At 39.2% G+C, this 21,555-nt stretch overlaps 1 long non-coding RNA gene across 1 annotated transcript; it reads right to left on the bottom strand.

Moving 5' to 3' along the window:
* Window positions 1-1,449: 1,449 nt before the first annotated feature.
* Window positions 1,450-19,749, bottom strand: LOC114791351 (uncharacterized). The gene is made up of 3 exons (XR_003749981.1): window positions 19,631-19,749; window positions 2,069-2,166; window positions 1,450-1,501 (listed from the first exon to the last, which is right to left on the bottom strand). It is a non-coding gene; the product is annotated as an uncharacterized LOC114791351 (long non-coding RNA).
* Window positions 19,750-21,555: the final 1,806 nt, after the last annotated feature.

Genomic DNA, 21,555 nt, shown 5'->3' with positions numbered 1-21,555 from the left:
AATCACATGCCAGATTTACACAGTTTATGTAAATTTAACCAGGTAACTTTAACATAAAAGGAGCCAAAACTTTTTATTTAAAGAACAGAATTAAGAATCAGTGATCAGTACCTCTTTATTATAAATACTTCTGTGTTAAACTAAAACCATTCATGTACTTTTATAGTTAATTTGGCAAATACATACATCCTATATGTTTAAGATATAAAATGAGGTGAAATGTGTCTCAACCTCTCAACTTAAAGCAGCAACAAATCTAACTTGAGACATGACAACTATCAATGGAGCATATTCAGCATGTAAAAGGATTTTGTGATGCTGTAGGAGGAAACATTTTAACAATGGACATTTCCCCCTGATTTCACTATATTCTGTGGTATCAGCAAACAGATCTGTACGTCTCTTCTTTATATCATAGTGTCACAGCATTTTTGTCAACTACGTTCATGAAAATTGTGCTGCCTACCTTCAACTCCACTCAGAATATAAAATCCTGGTTTATCTCAAGTGTAATGAGCCCAAGGTTTTTATCAAACAAAATTATTTTAATTTTTAAAATTGTACTTTCTCCCTGGTTATTCAAACAGCATATTCCCAGGCTGACACTGCGTGTTGTGCCAGTAGACCTGTAAGTAGACCTGTAAAGTCATTAGTTACATGTCTCAGGGACATTTAACATTTAAAGATGCTTTTACCTGTACCTTCCATTACACAGGGTCATTTTACACTGAGCGCACTTTTTGCTTGCTTTTAGGATAAGATAAGTTCCACAACTGGAAATTTTACAGTGATGGTGGATAAGCAGGTGTGATGTGATATAAGCACCAGCAAGCACATTGTCTTCAACACAGGTTCAAACCCCACTTACTACCATTGTGTTCCTGAGCATGACACTTAACCCTGAGTTGCTCCAGGGAGAAGCTGGATAAGGGCGTAGGCAAAATGGCATAAATGACCAGTGGCACTATGCAATGCAATAACAAACATGCATATGGTGAAGCACAGCTTGTAAGCATTTGGTAGATGCACTGATGACTCTAAATCACTGTCCTGCCAGAAAGTCACTGCACGTGTCAGTCTTAATGTGCACATGACGAGACAGGGACCAGCCATTTTCCATTTTAAGAATTCCTTTCTAACTCAGATTTAAGTCTGTAATTAGAACTCCTTAATGGCAGCATCCCTGACTTTGTCCATTTTAATTAGATTGTTGTTTACCTATTAATTGCATTTCAGATCTTGTCAGATCTTGTGCTTTGAGGCCAACAGATGGTGCGGTGATGTAGTAGGGGTTAGTGTGGCGTGAGAGATTCAGCCTGATTCTCTTTATTAGTGAGATCCATGCACTAATCATATTAGCGTACAAACCTCAACTTCCTCAGATTAAGACAATTTCCTCGTTTATTGTCTCACTGCGAGGTGGGGCTCCTGAACCCATGTGCAGCATCTGTCTGCTTTAGGGAAAATGAATCTTCAAGAGGTGTTTTTTTTCTTGCTTGAGCTGTAAAGGAAAGGGGTCAGTGGTCTTGTGATTGAATGTTTACCACACAGAAGTTTTTTTCAAGCATGGCTGATATACCATTCATTTTACTGCATGTTGGAGTGAATTCTGTTTAAAAATGTTTGTTCAGAGTCAGTGTCATTCAACATTTCATCTATTGTGATTCCTTTGTAATGTGAAAGAGAACAAAAATTACATACAAAAATATTCAGTCTTAATAATATTTTATTATTGGTGATACTCTTGGTTGAAACAAATGATTTAAGTTTAGAAGTGCAGATGTCAATGTAGCTGTGTCTGGAGTCCCTGCTAAGCGACAATATTACTTGATTTGATTTCCTCAGATTTTTTAATCCTGTATATGATTCCATTATTTTATAAATAATATGATATAACATATATAATAAAAAAAACTGACACTATATATAAATATAATATTATATATATAATATATATATTTGTGAGTCAGTTTTTGTTTGTTTCTCTTATTTTTCTGTAATTGCAAAGTATTAACAAACACAATCCTTGCTGTATGGAAGACTGTAGAGGTGTGTGCTCCATTCAGACCTATATATCTGCCTGAGTGTTGTTGTTGTGCCTCCTGACGATTGACTGTGATTGATGGACAGGGTCCAGGACATCTCGATCGACAGCTGTTGATTGCTCTGAAAATCAAGAAAAGCACCCGGAGCGTAACAATGAGCTCATTGCACTCGCTGTTCATTCGCCAACTGAACCCGGCAGAGGAGCGCCTCATGAATTTCAACGGCAGACTAGTCTCAGCCAACTTCCCTGGTCATTTTGGATATTAATTTCAGGTGCGAGCGAGTGTGTGTCCTCTCTCGGTGTATTACTAACATGGCTCTTGTATTCAGATTATATATACTGGTTACTTAGGTTGCCTGAAATCCTATAGCCTTCAAACCAATGTTGGCATAAAAAATAGTCATTTGATTTTGCGTGTGTGTGTGTGTGTGTGAGAGAGAGAGAGAGAGAGAGAGAGAGAGACATGTTCAAAATAATGAAAATACTGTGATGAAGGAAGTTATGTTAAACAGTGACACCAGCACCATCAAAAAATACCATTAGATTGCCGCAGCACACAGAATGTTCCGTCTTGTTGATATGATACACAGGCTTTTGGCCGTGGGCCTGCTCCAACATGGAGCTGCTGAATTAAAGCTCAGGACCTGCAGGAACTTTATTGCCTCCTAGCAATGGGACCCATGGTGTCATTCTCCTGTCAGGGAACTAAGTCATATAGTTTGGTCATCGGGCCAAACTTAATAAAGCTAATGAAATCAATGCTCCTTTTCCACTTAATGCCACTCAGATGCATTGCTAGCGTGTCTTCATTACACAAATTATGAGAGTCTTAATATTTTAGATAGTGAATATCATTCTTTGCTGTTTTAATATGTTCATTGTGATTAGAAATTAGAGGATATGGGGAGGATGGGGAGAAGATAAATTTTTAACCAAAATTAGCATTCTGTGAGAGACGAATCCCCAAGCTTAATTAAGGTAAATTCAGTATTGTAGTTCTTCATTTTCTTTATATAAGCTTAAAGCATGCTCTGCTTATTGGCATCTGTTTATTTTTTATATTAAAAAAAGAAAACATTATATTGGATGATTTGGCATCTTACTAGTTTGTGTCTGGGCCGCATATTATGGGAATTCTTGGTTAGCACAATGATTAAATGCTTAATAAAAAATTCATTGTTGTTGCCAACATCTGTATTGTAGGACTAACGGCTCACTGGAGTGTATGAGGCTTGTAAAGTTTCCAAAGGCGTTGTTGAGAACCCTGGAAAGTTCACAGAAGAGTTTGCCTTCCTCATTACCGAGATACTTCTGTGTCTGCGATTAGACAAAGAACATCTTTAATTGCTTTAAAATCGGAATGCATGATAAGAATGGATTAATTTGATTTTTGTGTTTCTACAAGTAGCAGATGGTTTATGTCTTAGGAATGCTCATGTTGTAAAATGAGATCCCCAGCTTGTCTCTGATTGGTCACTGTTAATGAAGCATGCTGTGCTGATTATTGATTTAGAAAATGAGGATGACACGAGTATTGTGTGTGTTGTTGTAATAAATTAAAGGGGAGCTTTTTAATAGCCAGCAGAAACAGAACTTAAATAACATAAAATATTAGATTTTCCATTCAGGTGGTCTCTAGCCCATCAAAGTAATTTTATTGTTTATTAAAAAAGATGCATTTTTATAGTGGCTGCTAACAAGCAGATGGTCGACTTGACTTATTTGTGTTTTGTGTTTCTGAATGACCGATCAGATGCATGATGGGAAATTCAATGAGCTGCGTGTAAGAAGAGAAACAATTAATCGGAGGGAGCCCACCAAAGCAGTGTGTGTTCCCAATTTACTCCCCATCTTCCCTGTTTTTTAAAGGTTAGTCTTCTTCATTTCTCTCTCTCTCTGTCTCTGTGTCTCTCTCTCTCTTTCTCTCCATTCTCTCTCTCTCTCTCTTTGCATTATTATTGGCTGTGGCAAGAGCAGCTGTTCATGAGTCCCTTCCCTTCCCGAATTAATATCTTCACACTGACGGGCTGCTGATGGGAGACAATTTGCATGAGGAAATTCAATTTGGTGATGGAAATAATGCCTAACGCCAGGGGCATGAGCCTTCCTGGAGCATGGGGAGGTGGCCCACACCGAGGCTCTTCTGGGAAGTTGTTTGGAGTGGCAGGCCTAATCTGGTGCAGGCTTTGAGCATCTTGTCCACCCATGTCCATCAGGTTTTGCTGTGCTGGCTGGCCATAGGAACCAGGTTGTGGTCCACTGTTCCACTGTTGCCTTCCATCTCTCACCTTGGCTCAGAGAGTTTGGCAATGCGATTTCACAGTGATGCAGGGAACATTTTGTAGGATGCATTGGTGTTGACTCTATGCATTTAATCAAGTATGCCTGCCTGCCTCCCTACCCTTGTACACTGCAGCATTTACAGTTCATATTTCTGTAACTGATGTATATACACATACATCCGTCTTCATGTGCATAATGTGTTTTTTAATTTCCTAGACATGTAAGATCAGTGTTAACATGCTTTTTTCTGAGTTGACCTTTTTGATGGCATTACATCATAGAGATCCTGACTGAAATCAAGTAATGGTGGAAAATTTAATCACCTGGTTATTACCAAGATTAATATTACCAAGATTCTGGTAGGTGTTTTGACATTTGCATGTTTAAAAATAGTCTAAAAACTACTTTGATATCTGCAGGTAATTATTTTACATTCAGACTGAAATGTGACCCCAGGGCTTGATTGCAAACCTAGCCATTTTTCCATCTCGTCTGAACTTATCTGACCTTATCTGGTTTTCTACTGGACAAAAGTAGTGCTTGACTCACAAGCACCAAAGCTTCCAAGGTCCGGAATGCTGAATAGTCACATATGCTAACATCCGGTTAGCGCAAATGCTCAGTATCCTGGAAAAGTGGATTACATAAGATCTTTAATTTATTGTAACTGTATTGCAAATTGTATTTATTTCATTCTCTGTCATTTCCAGGCTGGGAGAGTTCCACATAAATTAGTTAATGCAAGTGGGAGGGACATAGAAATTAAATATTTTTATGCTCATGATGATGCACATGAGTGCAAAGTCAGGACACATATCTTTGACTTGTTTTTTCCTTGAAGAACTTTAAAAACATAATATTCCATGAGACAGTAATGTGATGTAATTTTAAGAGGTATTAATGCAAGATTATTTACATAATACATATAATTACTGTTACACATTGAATGGCCGTCCACTTAAAATGCCATTTCAACTTCACATAACTTTCAGAGGATAAACATCACAAATCATATTTGCATTTTATGTACCTCACATACATATATATTCACAAATATTGCATATAGGTGTTTGTTGAATTTTAATCATCCTGTGTATATAATGGTGTATAATATATATGTTAATACATATTACAGTCGTTAATAACAGGAATGGTGCCTGTAGCAGACCTATTTTTATTAGCCGTTAGCTGAACTGCTGTGATTTCTTGTTACAATTTGAGTAACATGTGGCATGTTATGCATGTAATATAACGTCAGTTGAATAATACTGATGGTGCTGAATGAAGTCTGCCTGATTAACACCACTAGTTGTGTGTTGCCTTCTTTTCCTTCCCATCTCTACTGTTCTAACTTTACACCTAATAAACTTTTAGTCGCACCAATGTAAATTAGTGTCCAAGTTGAAGTTATGGCCATCACTGGTGGTGCTACGGTGAATTAGGGTAATATTGCTCCATTCGTGCCTGTATATGTAGGCTTGTAGAAAAAATTCTGATATGCGTGGATGGAATAAACTAGTGGTACGTACCGCAGGTTGCATCTGTGTACGTATTTAAAGTGTCACATAATTCACCCTTACCTAATAGTTAGGGCCCTAAGACGTTCTCTTTCAGTAAAGTTTTCTTTTTTTTTTAGCCCCACCTGTTACCAGTTGTTCAGGAAGTCACAGTTTGAGACCTGAATCAGTCTAACGCCACAGGACTACAGTCCCTCCAGGAATGAAGCAGCCGGCGCTGCAGTGTCAGACAAACAGAGGGAGTCTCTTCATGTTTTTTTTTTTTTTTTTTTTTTTGCACCATTAAGAATTTATGAGTTGCCACTTCATGTTATTTACACTGGACTGATGCTAATGCTGTTCAGAGCAGAAACAGCAAGCGCTTGGGAGGAGGGGGGACATGTGTGACTTGTTTAAATATTGTACAGAAACGCCACCTGCAGACACACAGTGTGTGCAAATACAGCACCCCGCAAACACACTGACACACACACACACGAGCATACAAACACATGCTAACATTCATTTAAAAAATCGAAACCCCAGGCTTCTGGTAGTTGCACAGGATTATTATATAATTAATCTCTTTTAAGATTGAAATTTTTACTTTTCATACCTTACACATACACATCTTCAGCCTTTTATTTTTTACTACACATTGCCTTGTGCTGTATAGATGCCGTACACTTTCACAGACAAACACGTGCAGTTTCAAAGGAATTTCTTCTTGACCTGATTTTGTCATTTTGCCTAACCACGTTTGCTAAATTTGTCACAGCCATTGCAAGAAACAAACCAAAATGTGTTAGACCTGTTCAGATACATTTCATACTTTCCACTCTTTCATTACCACTACACATAAGAAGATGATGGTTCTGACTACATATGGAAAATTTAGACCAAAACCGAAGACCCATGTCTATTTCATAATAAGCTGGTTATGTAGGTCTTCACCTCTGCGACTCCTGAAAAAAAACTCCCATTGTGTCTATTCATATGACAGCTTTTTAAAACCAGCATTTCAACCAGCAATAATTAATTATGTATTCATTGAAGATATAAATTTAGATTTTTTTCTGTGTGATTAACTGTTCTTGCTGCATTGAGTGTTTATTGAATATGTTAGAATCTATATTATGTATGACTTATGTAAGAAACATTTCATGTTTTTGTGTGTTTTGCTGTAGTTCTTTGCTTTTCTTTATTGGTGGAATTAATGGGTAAACAAGCTTGTGTTTCCTTCTCAAAAACAGAAGAGCTGTACTTGTTTGTGTGCGCTATGCCAGAGCACTACCTTTAGGGCCTGTTTGGAGGGCTGCTCTTTACATGATTATTCACTTGTATTCCCTCCAAAGTTGGGTTATTGTGTGGATTCAAGCCTCCACCTAGTAAATGAAAGGATGCACTGCTGTCTCTAGAGTGAGGTTAAAAATCAATAGGAGAGTAGAGTATTTTTTATTGGATGTTTTGTATGAATACATGTTAATAAGAGAAGCACATCAGTTGTGTATAATATTAATGAACATTGGTTTATAGCCAAATAGAAATTATTTCTAAATGTCACACTGGTATCCATTACCTGAGAGGAGAGCAGTGAAATTGTGATGGCCTGTAGTCAATCTGTGCAGAAGTCCTTTCCCAGTAAAAAGAAGTATGTCTTCAACAGTAAGTTGAATTCTATCTTATTGTTTTTTTGTTTTTTTCATTATGGCGTCACAATTTCTTATGCATAAATATCCATCACAAGTGTAAATTTGAAACTTGACTGCACAGAAACAAATTTTTTCCTTCACTAAAAGCTTTTTCCCCTTCTCACAAAAATGTATTTCTGAACTGTAACTAAATTGGTCAGCATTAGTGTATCAATTCCGTACAGTTAATCAAACTGGTATCAAAATGATCCTTGGTTCTCAATTTGTGGTACTCATGCTCCCTCTAGTGGTATGCCAGGATATACTGTGCTTCGATGCAGTCTGATTATTATTCTCAAAATTCTCAATGTGATTAGTTAAAATCCTAACACAATGATAAATATACAGATTTTACAGATGCAATTGTCTATAAATGTAGATTTTTATAAAAAATGTTAGTGAATGTATCAGTTAACAGGTTAATGCATCTGATTTAATTGGGTGATTTTTGTAGATAGCAAGCATAATCTGTCATGTCACCATGTTGCACCAGTTTAATGTCAGTATTCATTATGTCAGTAATTATGAGCTGTAAGGCATAGATCACCTCAGATCAGCAGTACTACTTGGAGTTGTGTTGTAAAGGCCTCTTTATGGTCTCAGTCATGAATATGTATATCCATCACCTCATATCCCCCAGTTTTCAGCTGTGCCCTCTTGATGCTCAGCACTAATACAATAAGTGCTGCTAGCTCTCATTGTGCTGTGCTGTTGTGTTTTGTTCTCAGCATGCTGTTGGCTCACTTGACACTCCTTCTTTGAAGTATGGGCCCTTTTTCCAAATTTCTGTTTTCGAATAATGTCTGGGAATCTCCTGTGTTTTCTGTTCAAAATAATTATTGAGATACAACAGACACACTTGCACACTCAGTGTAATTTGACCAACGTTAACTGGGGATTGCATTCGTTTCACACAACATGACTGCATCATTGTGCTGTGACTGTGATTTTCATAATCTGTGACTGCCTTGTGCAGGATTCTCTTTGAACTCTGCTGATTGTAGGCTAATTTTTATTAAGTGTGCAGCTATTTGTGGCAGTCACTGAGGCTTCAAGGAGCCGTTGTGACAGGCAGAGCCCAAGAGCCTAAATTACTAACTCCCTGTACTAGCATGACTATAATTATCCAGAAATTAACAGGAAATGTTTGCTTTGGTTAAATTATTCAGAACATTTATTTCACTTGTTAGGGCGTAGATCAAAATTGTTGTTTTAATGTACAATTTATAGCAGTCAATTGAAGGGACCTTTATGTTTCAAATACAGATCTTATAGCTTCCGCTTCTTTCTGTTTAATCTACATTTTCATCATTGTCTGCTTACTGTGATCATTATGGGTCATACGGTAATAGAACCCAGGTCTGTTTTACTTCAGGGCAGACATGTTTGAACTTCTAAAATATCTGCTGAACATGCTGTAGAAAATGTCCTATCTAAGGCCTATGCATATTGCACATCTCATTGCAAACTTTGGGAAAGTATAGACAGTAAAACCAGTGGAATGGCATTTAATTAGCACCTATACAGTAATCACACATCATTTTAAATAATCTTAAATTATGAAATACTGGTCAGCAACTCTGCTTTGCCATGGTAACAATCACCCTCTCTTTGCAGTTTGCTTGTTTGCTGTAATACCAAAAATTTGAATGGACACAAGGTGTCGAAAGAGTGACCATATGTCACAATTCTGAAGCACTGACACATCTTCTTAAATTTATTGCACTGAAATGTGACAAGCTGCTGAAAGATGTTGCTTAAAGGTTCAATGTCTAATCTTTTTCCAACAAAAAATGCCTGTCAGATGCCTGAAAACCCCTAATAAACACTGTAATCCTGGGAAGCATCTTATCTCCTAAGAATTACCCATTTTTGAAAACACAGCTGGGAAAAATAAAACAGTTGGTAAATCTGAAAGCTATTAATTTAACAGTGTTAATGTCACAGAACGTGATGGACAAGGAGCGCCAGCATTGCATTTGTCACCACACGAACAATGGCTCTGCTTGTCATGGCATTTTGTGACCTATGACAGGCTTTATGCTTCTATTCACTGACTGGATAGCATCTCAGGGCAGACTGGATACTAAAGTAACTCACGAACACCTCTTAAGGTGTACAGTGGTATTACCACACAGTCAGGCCAGCTGGTTAACATGGCAACATCAACAAAAAGGGCCTGCAACACATGACAATAATATATTGCGCACAAGTTCAAAACTATTATAGATTATTCTTTCAAAATGTTGGCTGTTTAGAGTTGTTGTCAGCTTCGGGATCAGATGGAATGGTTTCTTCCTCATATTCTACATATTCTACTCATGCTCACTGCTACATAAAGAAAAATTCTATTGACACCATTCTAACCTTCATAGTTTGAAATATAAGCGCTCAGAAGAAATAATATGGCGGGTGAGACTTCGCTCAGCTTATTTCAAAGGTAATAATACCAATTTAAAGGACAACTTGACCATTAGTTTTGATGACAATGTACAGAACAGAACCATTCCATGTTGATGTGGGTCGGAGCAAAATGATCCCCTAAACTGATGAGCACACCAAAGAGTCGTTATGCAGTCTGCATATTTTATTTACGCATAGCAGAAGATGCAACAGTGACAATAACATTTCATTGATATGGCTGAAATTAATTTGAAAAGACATTGTGTCTTTGAAGAGAGCACAATCAAAGCTCAGCACTTAACAGGCGCTGTAACCTGAAGGATCGCCATAATCTACTTTTTGCACTTGATTTGTTGATGGTGCCTTAAATCCAATACAACAAGCAGAAGCAGATTAACGTGTAGATAAAAGAAACAACAATACAATGCTAATATGACAATTCCAGCATTCATTTTATGGAGATGAAGCATCAAAAATCCCTTTATCAATAACACATCAAGGAGAATTCAAGAGTATGCTCGACTTTATCCTATTACATATCGTCATGTTGTTTTCTGTTGTAAGTTCTATATTTAGCTCACTATTGCAGCATAGATAGTGTGTTAGTATGAGATAATATTTTGTTTTGTTTCCCCACCCCAGCGTTTCTGTTGAACACTGTTAATTCGACATTTTACAAAACAAGTACACATCCCTCTGGACATAAAAATTTTACCAGTGATCCATTTAAAGCAAATATTAGTAAGTAAATACCTTTTTAGGTTCTGTTTTTACATAAGCTAACTATGATTTTTTGTAACAACTGTCATGCATAGTAGTTTTCATACAACCTTTATTTAATAATTAGATTAATATTATCGAACATAAATAAACACATGCTACTATCAGCTCATGGTCCACTGAAAAGTTAGAAGCAGTTTGGACTTGTGGTCAGGAGAACAGTTTGGCTTGAATTATTAAATTTTGAGTGACATGAATTAAGATATATTATTGGTCAATAATTTACAATGTCTTGTGAATGGACTGCATGCGTGGGACCACCTGATGTTGACTGAATTGTGCCGGGTCGATGGGAAGCAAATAAATAATAGAACTGTTTTAGTTTCGGCTTTAATACCATTAAATATGCAGCTATTGGGATGATTGAATTTACTGCTAAATTACAGCTTCCCTGTAGATATAATGGGGAGAGGTGGCCAATGTGAAATAAATGGGGAAACCGGCCAGCACCGAAACATCACACACACCCACGCCCAGGTGGCATCTGCTGGAATATTTAAAAGATAGACATGCATCGGCTCTCGGGCATACATAACAAATACAGTAGCCTCGCACAAGCGCCGTCCAAAGATGTTCCCTTTAAGCATCAGAGCTCCATAAAAATGATTCGGCAAAACTAAGCAATTACTGCAACTCCCATTATGAGAGAACGCTTAGTTTTTTTTTGTGTGTGTCTGTGTTTTAATGTCAATTTTGTTTAGCCATTTGAAAGTAATCTCTCTCCAACACATGATTTGTTTTAGATCTGTTACACTCCCAATGGTGAGATTTATGGCAAGAATGCGTCCTGTTGTAAAAAGCTTTATGTGTCATTTAATTTTTTTTTTTTAAATGTAGAGAACGATATTCAGCGAACATTGATATTTCTCTCCAAAATGATTACACTGTAAACATTTTGGCATCCAACCTCTTATTGCAGAAATGGTAACTACAATGAGAAATGAAGCAATTAGAGGGGTTCACATGCATTATTTAATTCTCATTAGCTTCCTGTGACATCGCAGGCTGTGGACCAATGAAAAGTGTTGGCTTTGCCCAAGCAATTAGTAAAATTAGTGGCGCAGGATTTGGCGTGGGTTCAGGCCACATGGCCCGGGAGATACCAGCCTGGTGTCAGTCCTGTAATTTGTAACTTCACATGTGAAATAATGGGTTTGAAAAATCACAAGGGGTACTAATGTGTCAACCTGTATTATCTAATCAAACAAGGTTTACTCCTGGAACGTGGTGGAAGTGTAACAGGCTTACTCAAGTTTTTGGATCGAGTCGTCGCTGATGGATCCATTTTGCCGCTGCTGCAATGAGGAAACAAGACTCAAATGTGCCTGTAATTAGCAGGCTGGGCTGTGTTTGTTTTCATTTATGCATGTTTGTGCTGATAAAGTTTGACTTGCCAAAAATGTAGGTCCCATGCTGGGGTTGTTCAAGCTGTTCTCTGGGATCCTTTAAGAATGGCCTGCAATCAGACCATGCTACTGGTCAGTGGCAAATCCTGATAATGGAGGACTAATTCGTGCTAACACGAACCAATGTATTCTGAAATCACCACGTAGAAAAACTTTTGCAAATCGTCGTTTAGTGGAGAAACTTTCAGCCACTAATTACAGGAACTTGCTCAGTAAGTTGATCTTGCATCTGGGCCACACACAACTCACAACTACTAGCATATTCTTTAAAGCGCAGAGTATTTTCCAACATAATCATAATGTGCTGTACAATATAAGGCATGTAAAGGTACTGTCACAGCCGTTTGGCATGGCGAGGCAGGTGATCTGGAACGATGACAAGACATGATGAGGAAGAAGGACGCATTTGCACCACGTCACGAAACAGGGGTTTAATCTGTGATGAACAGGACAGGGGAGACATCCAGTTACAGGAACATGTAACCTGTAACAATGACCCAACGGTGAACAGACAGCAGAACAGGGCAGCTTTATACGATCAGGAAACATTACACAGGACGAACATGAAACTCCCGGAGTAACCCCTTCCGGACCGGATCATGACAGGTACACTGGAATGATAAAAAAATTAAGCCCACCGAATTAATAGACACTGAAAGGATGGACCTCTAATGGATTGAAAGGCATTAATTCCTGCAGAAAAAGCTGCATAGAAGTCAGTAGACGTCCTTTCCAAATGCTTAGCAGGCAAATGATTAAGAGAACAAAGACTCCATGTTGGTGTGTATGGTCACAAAGTGGTCCATGGTGTCCATCCAAGGCCTACACATATTATCTGGTGTCCTTTAGTACAAATATGAATGCTAAATGTAAACATGTCTTTGAGTGGTTTCCTTTTTTTGTATAACAAGAGGAATGTTCTGGAAGTCCAGTGCGTTTTGAGACTGATTGTAGTGTTGCTGTATTAGTTCTGCATCAGTACACACACACGCACGCGCACACACACACACACACACACACACACACACACACAATAAGGTAAAGGACTGCTGGGTTGGAAGACATCTAAGCTCTCCCCTATTAATATGAGTGGAAAAAGACTGAGCATAAACAAAGTAAGCAGGTGTTGTGTGCTTTAGAAAAAGCTGAAGTTATCGTGTTGCAGAATAGAGAGGCGTAATTATACTGTGCTGGATTATGGGAGAAAAATAAAGCATTTTGCATGTTAATTGAGCCAGGTATGTTCATTGATTTTCTGTTATAATACTTAAGTTCAGCATTAATAATTCATATTTCTGCCAGCTCCCCATTTTTCACACACCTGTGTTATTGTTGATTTTAATGAAGAGGGTTTTAGATGTTTCTTTAGCAGTGTCAGTCCAGGTGATGGCTGCATACTTCATTATGTAAAACAACTTATGATAAGACCTTTTTTAGAACTATTTGAAGTTTGTGCTTAAAAATTGCTGTGATTAGATCATTCTCGACCCCAGCAGATGAGGAGTGAAAAGCCACAGCAAACGGCCCTGAATTGCTCATTATTGTAAACTCGGGAATGGTTTTGATTTTACAAGAAATGTAGTTTTGTTCAATTTTGAGGACACTGCATGTAGTCTACACTGAAACTGAACAACCGATTTAAATTGTTAAAATTATTAATTTACTTTTAAATGTATGGATTTTTATTTTTATTTTATAATTTACATGAATACAAAGGTTAGTTCATATTTTATGCTATGTGCTACAACCCATAGCCTTATTCAGCTGAGATCTTTCTGACCATAGGACCTCCCCTGTCCGGCAGCAGCTGAAGAGGCTTTACACTGCAACGCTGTCCTCTCATCCGCAGAGACCGACTACCCCTCAGTCCCGTCGAACACAGATCCCTCACGTAATGAAGCCACAAAACAATGCCCGAAAACACAACCAAACAAGGAAAACGGGGGGGGCAGGGGAATCAAGCACCACCTCAACCACAATCAAGTTTGTCCTTGAAATTCCACACCTGTGCAGTGGTGGAAAGCAAAGCTATTTGCGATGAATTTGGGGAGGACAAAGCACGCTGTTTGTCCAGCATCGGCCGCGTGCCTGTTTACCTTCCCGCTTCTCCACAGCATTGTGTTTGCCTTCACTTTGTGCCTCGGAAACACTCAAATTGCGTTTCTCAGATGTTGCATCCCAAGAGGTGGCGGCTCGTCGGCAGGTGTCTGAGAGCTCTCCCACACGCACTACGCCACAGCGTGGAATTGATGCTCCCAGCCTTCATTAATACATCTGCCATAGACGCTTCTTAGCCATGTAAATGCATGCGGCTCATCCCGAAAGGTGTCTTTTCAGTTTGGCACTTTGAGTTATATCATTTTAAGTAAATGGTTTGTCCGGGGAGGGGTGTGCAAATGTGTGGTGGTGGTCTCTCTTTCCCCCCACATGAACGGTAAAGATGCATCGCTTCTGGTGGGGAATGAGTCTGTGGATACATCCTCTTTTGCACTGATTCAGAAAAAAATAACAGAAGAGGAACATAACAGGAGAGATCAATAGAGCTGTACAACCGTTACCACTATTTGCAGCCAACTGTATTAGTCATTACATGATATTCATAAGCAGGGACTTTCCTACAACCTACCCCAGAGCTACTCTAGATGGTATCAGACTGTTTTTAATTCAGATTTTTTTTCCTGATAAATAATTCGATCTCCAGCCTTCCCCGTCATGTGATAGAAATCAGGCCCAACACAAATAGGGTCTTTCAGACAGCACCACTAGAGACGCTGAATAGCTAATAATAGATATTGAACTGTAAATTTGAATTGAAAGTCTGGGTCATTGTGCCTCATTGACTTAAGACCACAAAAACCAAATGATGTCTTAGTTGAGAGAAATATATCAAAGGATATCAACAATTATGAGTCATAAACACGCCTGGAGATGAGCCTGCCGGGTGTGGAGCAGCGGGAATTAGCATGTTGAGCTGATAAATATGCATGTAAAGACGCTCCCAGTGGAATAACATGCGTGTGATTGATAGCTTTGCAATTGAAGGATGTGTAAATTCCTTTTTTTTCTATTCTGTGGTTTGTTCCAGTGAAATCCATCTTACTTGTTAAAAGTTTTACCAACTTTATAATCCTTAATGCCACATCTGCTTTCCTCCTTTATAGCGCCTGTAAAACTTCATTAAATTATTACCACCAGCTGGCCCAATTGCACAATAACCTCACTTATCTCTCATTCTGTGACAATACTTTTGATTTATAGACCCTATTAGAATAAATGATATACATACATACATACATATACTTATACACACAAATATGTGTGTGTGTGTGTGTGTGTGTGTGTGTGTGTGTGTGTGTGTGTGTAAGTTTGGGTCTCTATTGTGAGAAATACTTCAAATTAACATAAAATGTTGATATGACAAAGCAAAGGAACATATTTTAGCATAAGCAACAACTTCTGTTAAGTACTATCAACTTGTACTCATTTTGGGTTTAGAGGCTGTATGTAAATGTTTAATAAAGATATTTTGTTATATATGCCGTTCTGCTGAGCTAGAAGAGCCTCACTCTCTGATCCAACTTCTGTGTGAAAATGAAATGCCTTTGCTTTTGGTGTGAAGTTGGTTTTGTAAGGTTATTGCACCGTTTTCAGCTACAGTGAAACTTTCCCCCCTCTCCTGTGGCATGTGTGAAGAATTGCAGCACCCCCTAATGTCACAACAGAGTTACTGAAAAAATGACAAGATTGTGGACCGGTCCTGGAAAGGTATATATGCATACATAAATACATATTTAATTATAGGTTTGTATGTATGTATGTATTCCTATGTGTGTGTGTATGTGTGTGTGTGTATATATATATATATATACATACACATTTTAATCAAGCATTAAACATTAAACCAAGCACTTAAAAAATCTGCAATTGTTTAATTAACTGCATTTCACAATGAAGTTTACTAACTGAATTTCTAACTTCACAAACTCTCTTACACTTGTGGGTGTACACATGAGGAAAACAATTACCCTGCAGTGACGAATGATTTGTGGAGATGCGTGTTAAGATCACACGCTGACTATCAGATGAGGTATTTTCGGCCTGAGGAAAGGAGAACGTCCCTTGAGCACGGTTCACCTCACAACTGCTTCACACACACTCATCTGTTCACTCAGAGGACTGAAGGTGTAAAAACATCCTCGGGTTCTTGTTATCAGACGTAATAATTCTTTGTTCACATTGTGACTTTGTAAGTGTATGTACTTTTTTGTCATTAGTGGATTTCATTTGTCTTCTTCCAAGCTTTCTCTTTAGAAATTTGATTAGTTTTTTTTTTTTTAAGTAATCATCTTCTCTTGAACGTGTTGACATCTTTTCCCTTTCCTTTCCAAGACCCAGGCCTATCGCCGATTCACGTCTGGCATGTTCAATTCACATATGGCACTGATCTGGCAAACATTTTATTAAAAAAGTAACATACTGTACCAAGCCGGGAAAACAAGGACTACGAATAGAGGAGACCACGTGCTTGGACTGGTTTATGTGTGTGTGGGTCTGTAATTTTTTTATGGATTTCTGTTTCCCCCTGATAATTAATTTTTTCACTCCAACATTTGGGTGGTAAACCCTTAGGACTTCACTTGGTGTGTCAGTAATATTAAGACTGCACACAGGCACACACTTCCTGGCTCTGCAATAAGGCACATCCAGTTTCCTACAAATAATCCTACTGAAGGAGGTTCAGCAACAGCTGTTTGGAAAGTGAATTGATGGTTTTCCAGTCACCGCTGAAAGACTTGTGTTGCACACAAACTAGCCATGTGATGTGAAATTATGAAAGGACCTCGCAGGAGAAATGGTATTATAAATAAAATATGTGTATTAAATGATTATTTACTGAAATTGCATTACAGGTATGAACAGGAACGTGTGTGTAAGGACATTTTGGAACTGTAATAAACACAGATTCAGCCCACACAGATGAATGCGGGAGGGCTCAGCTGCATGCCGTGCCTCTCCCATGCTGCATGCAGGCCCTTCAAAGACATCTTGGATGTTGAGTGAGCACTTTTGGAGTGAGCGCCTTGTTTTCCAACGCATTCCTTTTAATGAAGCTTTATTAATGATGTTTTGCTGCCGTTTTTCGTCCTTCCTATATAAATGCTGGCTGCCGTCATTAGTATGCGTTGGACGCTGCACGTATGGTTGTCTGGGTAAACCCTGTTTGTAGGTCTTCATTCTGCTGATGAGCAGGCATCCTTTGAGTAAGACTGTTTGTTTTCCCCTGTGCAGTAAACAGACTCATTTGGTGAGAGTATCAGCGAGGCTGATTTCCCCAGGGTTCCCACATGACTGTGAACACTACCTGTCAGCACACCTGAGCTTCTCAACATTACCCATCAGGGCAGCTGACACCACCGCCTGTGTTCAAATTACCCGCAATATTACTGAGCACAAGCCACCAAGGGCTACATTACAGGGCTTCTCAACTCCAGCTTCACCTGACATTTGCAAAGAGTGGATGGGCGGTGGCAACACATTTATTCATTTGGTCAGAAATTAAATGACTTCATTCATCTCCTTCCATTTAGAACTTCTTTAAGTTCTTCTTATTATTATTTATAATTAACTCTATAACATGCACTGGATGCACCACCAGCGAAGGAGATTTGAAAGCTCAGGGTCACATGCAGCAAAACCCCGGTGGAGCCGTTTGAGGATAAGTGTCTGATGAAGGCCATAACACCACTAGCAGCATCTGTCTGCATGAACAAGCTGGGTCCATCTGGTTATTAGTTCACGGTTTAGCCTTTTCATCTTTCTGAGAAGACTTTTTGATGAGCAGCAAACTCATGCTCGTGTATCACCATAAGGCTTTGTGCTTCCATCCCATGGAGTTCCAAAGACCGTGCAACAGTAATATCTGGCAGATGCAATGTCATGTTGTCAAGCAAACAATTTAGTAGAATTTGGAAGCAGTGCACATGATGGATATCACCACTCTACACACATGAAGTCCCGGCTCAGACCACAGTGTACTGACAGCTACTTGAAACAAGATTGACGGACATCTACACATGAGAACAGATGAACTCAGATGACTGGTGGACTGGGACAGAGGAGCTAGGGGAGGCTTCTCCATGGCAACACCAGAACATTCACTGACATGTAGCTCTCACCTGTACACTGAGTAAACAGGATGATTTAAGGTCACACATCAATTAAAAGGAAATAACAGACAAGGACTGTAAAGCAGAAGGGTGGTAAATACATTAACAGCACCCATCTAAAATTGAGTAGGTGTCACTTTGTTGTCACTTTTTGCCCTGACCTTTTGAGGCATGGAATCCACGAGACCTCTGAGAATATGCCTTGGTATTTGGTACCAACGGTTGTATAACCAGCCATGACCCTGTTGCCGATTCACTGATTTTCCTTCCTTGGGCCACTTTTGCTAACCACTGCAGACCACAAGCTTCCTATGACCCAATCATCTAGTAATGATCATAACAGAGAGTTCAGGCTGAAACTTGAATTAACTTGCTACAGTGTTTTTGACTGCAAAACATTTTGAAAATGTGACTGTGACTTTTGCTCAGTAATATTTTTGATAACTGAACACGTGTTAACTGAACCGAACACATTAAGGTGTTATAATACACAATTTGCAAGCAATTTCATCAAGGTATGACGTTTTCCATCAAGGATGTTGTGAAGGAAGTGGTGAACCAGTAAAAATAATGTCGTGTCATTTTCAGGACATTTTGCTAAAGCCATATAATACACAGTTATGCTGACTTGATGCATGAATTGTAGTTTTTCATGATATTTATCCAAAGTGGGTTAATTTTTCTGACTTCCCCTCTACACTGAATCATTGTCAATACACACAACCATCCATTGCCCTTATCATAGTATGAAGAATCAAGCAGAATTCTTTTTCAGGAGTCTCAGTGTGATGCTGGCCAGGTCATACGATCCTGATTAACATAATCCGATTTTCTGAGATCTTGTAGGCCTGATGAGATTCTCAGGCAACACGCAGCTGGCATGTTGCTAAGGTCTCCTTCATTATTCCACGTCAACTACACTTATCCTCAGCCAGGCAGGACTCCACACCAACAGTGCGCTCATTGTGTTTTGCAGTCCAGAGGTCAGTTCTTGGCCAGCTCAAAATTTCTTCATTTCTATAAACGGAAATCTATACAGACAAACGAACTATTTTTGTTTTGAGGTGGAAGAATTTCATCATAGGACCAGAGAGTGAAAATGACGAACAAATGTTCCTCCCTTCCACCGCCGAGAAGTTTTCTGTGCAGAAAGTAGAGCGTGACTGCAGCATATGAATATGAAATAGCGAAAGATTTTGTTGCAGACACCTTGTACATTGTGCAGACAAAGCCAGCGGCAGAGAAAGACGAGTGAATTTAAAGCGGGACCCTTTTGTCGTTGTTTATAAATGTTGTCTTTGTTCCCATTTTTCGGCGCTAAAAGAATGGGGATGAAATATTTTTAAACGGTAATTACCTGGCTGGGATCCGACAGAGGGGGGATTAATGGACGACAGCGGAGCATCAGGTTCTGGAGCGCGTGCTGGAAGGAATCGGGAAGGGGGAACGCTGTTGTGTGTCACAGGCGGGAACCGGGGAACAGCAGATTTCTGATGTTGCTCTGCTTTTTTTTCTCCCTTCCCAGCACCAACACAAGTCATCTGCTCACGCCAAGTCCGTCACAAATGAGCAGGACAGATTTAGCCTTTCAAATCCAGCCTCGGAGACACTTCGGCTGCTCTCCCCCCACCAGCAACATTTTTGCTTTTGCTGGTGGTTTCATTTGTGCCGTTTTTTTGGGGGTTCAGAGCAAATTGAACAAATGCGCGGTTTCTGCAGAGGCTCCCCTAAACAGGATGCCCTCATGCAGGATTGATTCAGCACCTCAGCTAGATGTCTGGCTGCGATGTTTGAGCAATAATGAATTTACTTCATAAAAAACCAACAAACACCGACACAAATAAGAATGGTGACATTATATATCAGAAATGAGACCTTTTGACAGAATTTGGGATTTTTTTTTGGCCAAGTTGCTTTTAAGAGAGTGCAAGTGCACAAAGTCCCCAGTCATACCGGTGTCAATAGGGCTGATTCCCTCACAGATGGCATGTGAGTCAGGCAGTAATTAAACGGATAGGCCTCAGAATCACTAAACTCTCGGCGGAGCTCCAAAACCCTACTGCCTTTTTACACTGTGATTATATCCTTTCTGGGCACCTTACCTTCCTGAAAAAAAGCAAAAAGGTGTCAGAAAAAAAGAAGGAAAGAATAAGAAAGTGCGGACTGTTTCATGGAGGGTAAACAAGGTGCTACAACCACCAAGAACTGAAATGCAGAAAAAAAGAGCAAATCATCGCTTCAAGGAACAGGAGTGATGCTCATCCCGTACCTCTCAACCAATTCTCATTCTTTTATACTAGAAGTCCCAGAGAGCAGCCATTTGGCTTTTCTACCTATAAAACCCACTGTACAGCCAATGAGCTGGAAGACTTTTAACTAATATCCTTAATCACCTGTGAACAGATGCTTTTGATATGTAAAGTGAAGTGAAGTGATGTGATTGTCACGTGTGATACACAGCAGCACAGCACACCGTGCACACAGAGAAATTTGTCCTCTGCATTTAACCCATCACCCTGAGTGAGCAGTGGGCAGCCATGACAGGCGTCCGGGGAGCAGTGTGTGGGGACGGTGCTTTGCTCAGTGGCACCTCAGTGGCACCTTGGCGGATCGGGATTCAAACCGGCAACCTTCTGATTACGGGGCCGCTTCCTTAACCGCTAGGCCACCGCTGCCCCTGCAGAAGAAGGTGGGGCCATGGTGAGCAGGCCTGCGACACTCACTGTTTATGCAACATACATTAGTTTTTGTCATGTATGTAGGATGTGTAAGAGCTCTGATGAAATGGATGCTTGATTTAAACATTTAGCACAGTTCTTGATTAAGCGTCACATAGTATTGTACACTTTTGCAATTTTACTTTCTTTTTTATTTTACCTACTGTTAAGTCATTTTAAATATTATGAACGGTTGTTCAGAATGCATTGTATAGATCTCATGCACGTTTTGATCTCACGTTTTCTCTTCTTTGCACATATAGCATCACGGATCACTTTTGTTTCTGTGTGTCTGCAGCTGCTCATGGTTCAGACGTATGCCTTATTGCAGACTTAATGCAAGCTTATGACCCATGATGCAACTCATTTTCTTGTGTTGAGTTCAGACCAGTGAATTCTTTAAGTGCCATGTTATTTAAAAATTAATAATCCCCTTTACTGAGCTTATGGTATTGTTACAGAAATGCAGAGCAATCTTTTTTTAATCTGCCGCCGTGTTGAGATAAATTAAGGAGTTCATGTAAAAGTCTCTTTGTATTATGAATGTGCATCACAAGCATTACAA

The sequence above is a fragment of the Denticeps clupeoides genome, chromosome 5 (assembly GCF_900700375.1).
Source record: "Denticeps clupeoides chromosome 5, fDenClu1.1, whole genome shotgun sequence".
Lineage (NCBI taxonomy): Eukaryota > Metazoa > Chordata > Actinopteri > Clupeiformes > Denticipitidae > Denticeps > Denticeps clupeoides.
The sequence above is the reverse complement of the archived record's forward strand: the minus strand, read 5'-3'. Positions and strand labels throughout refer to the sequence as shown.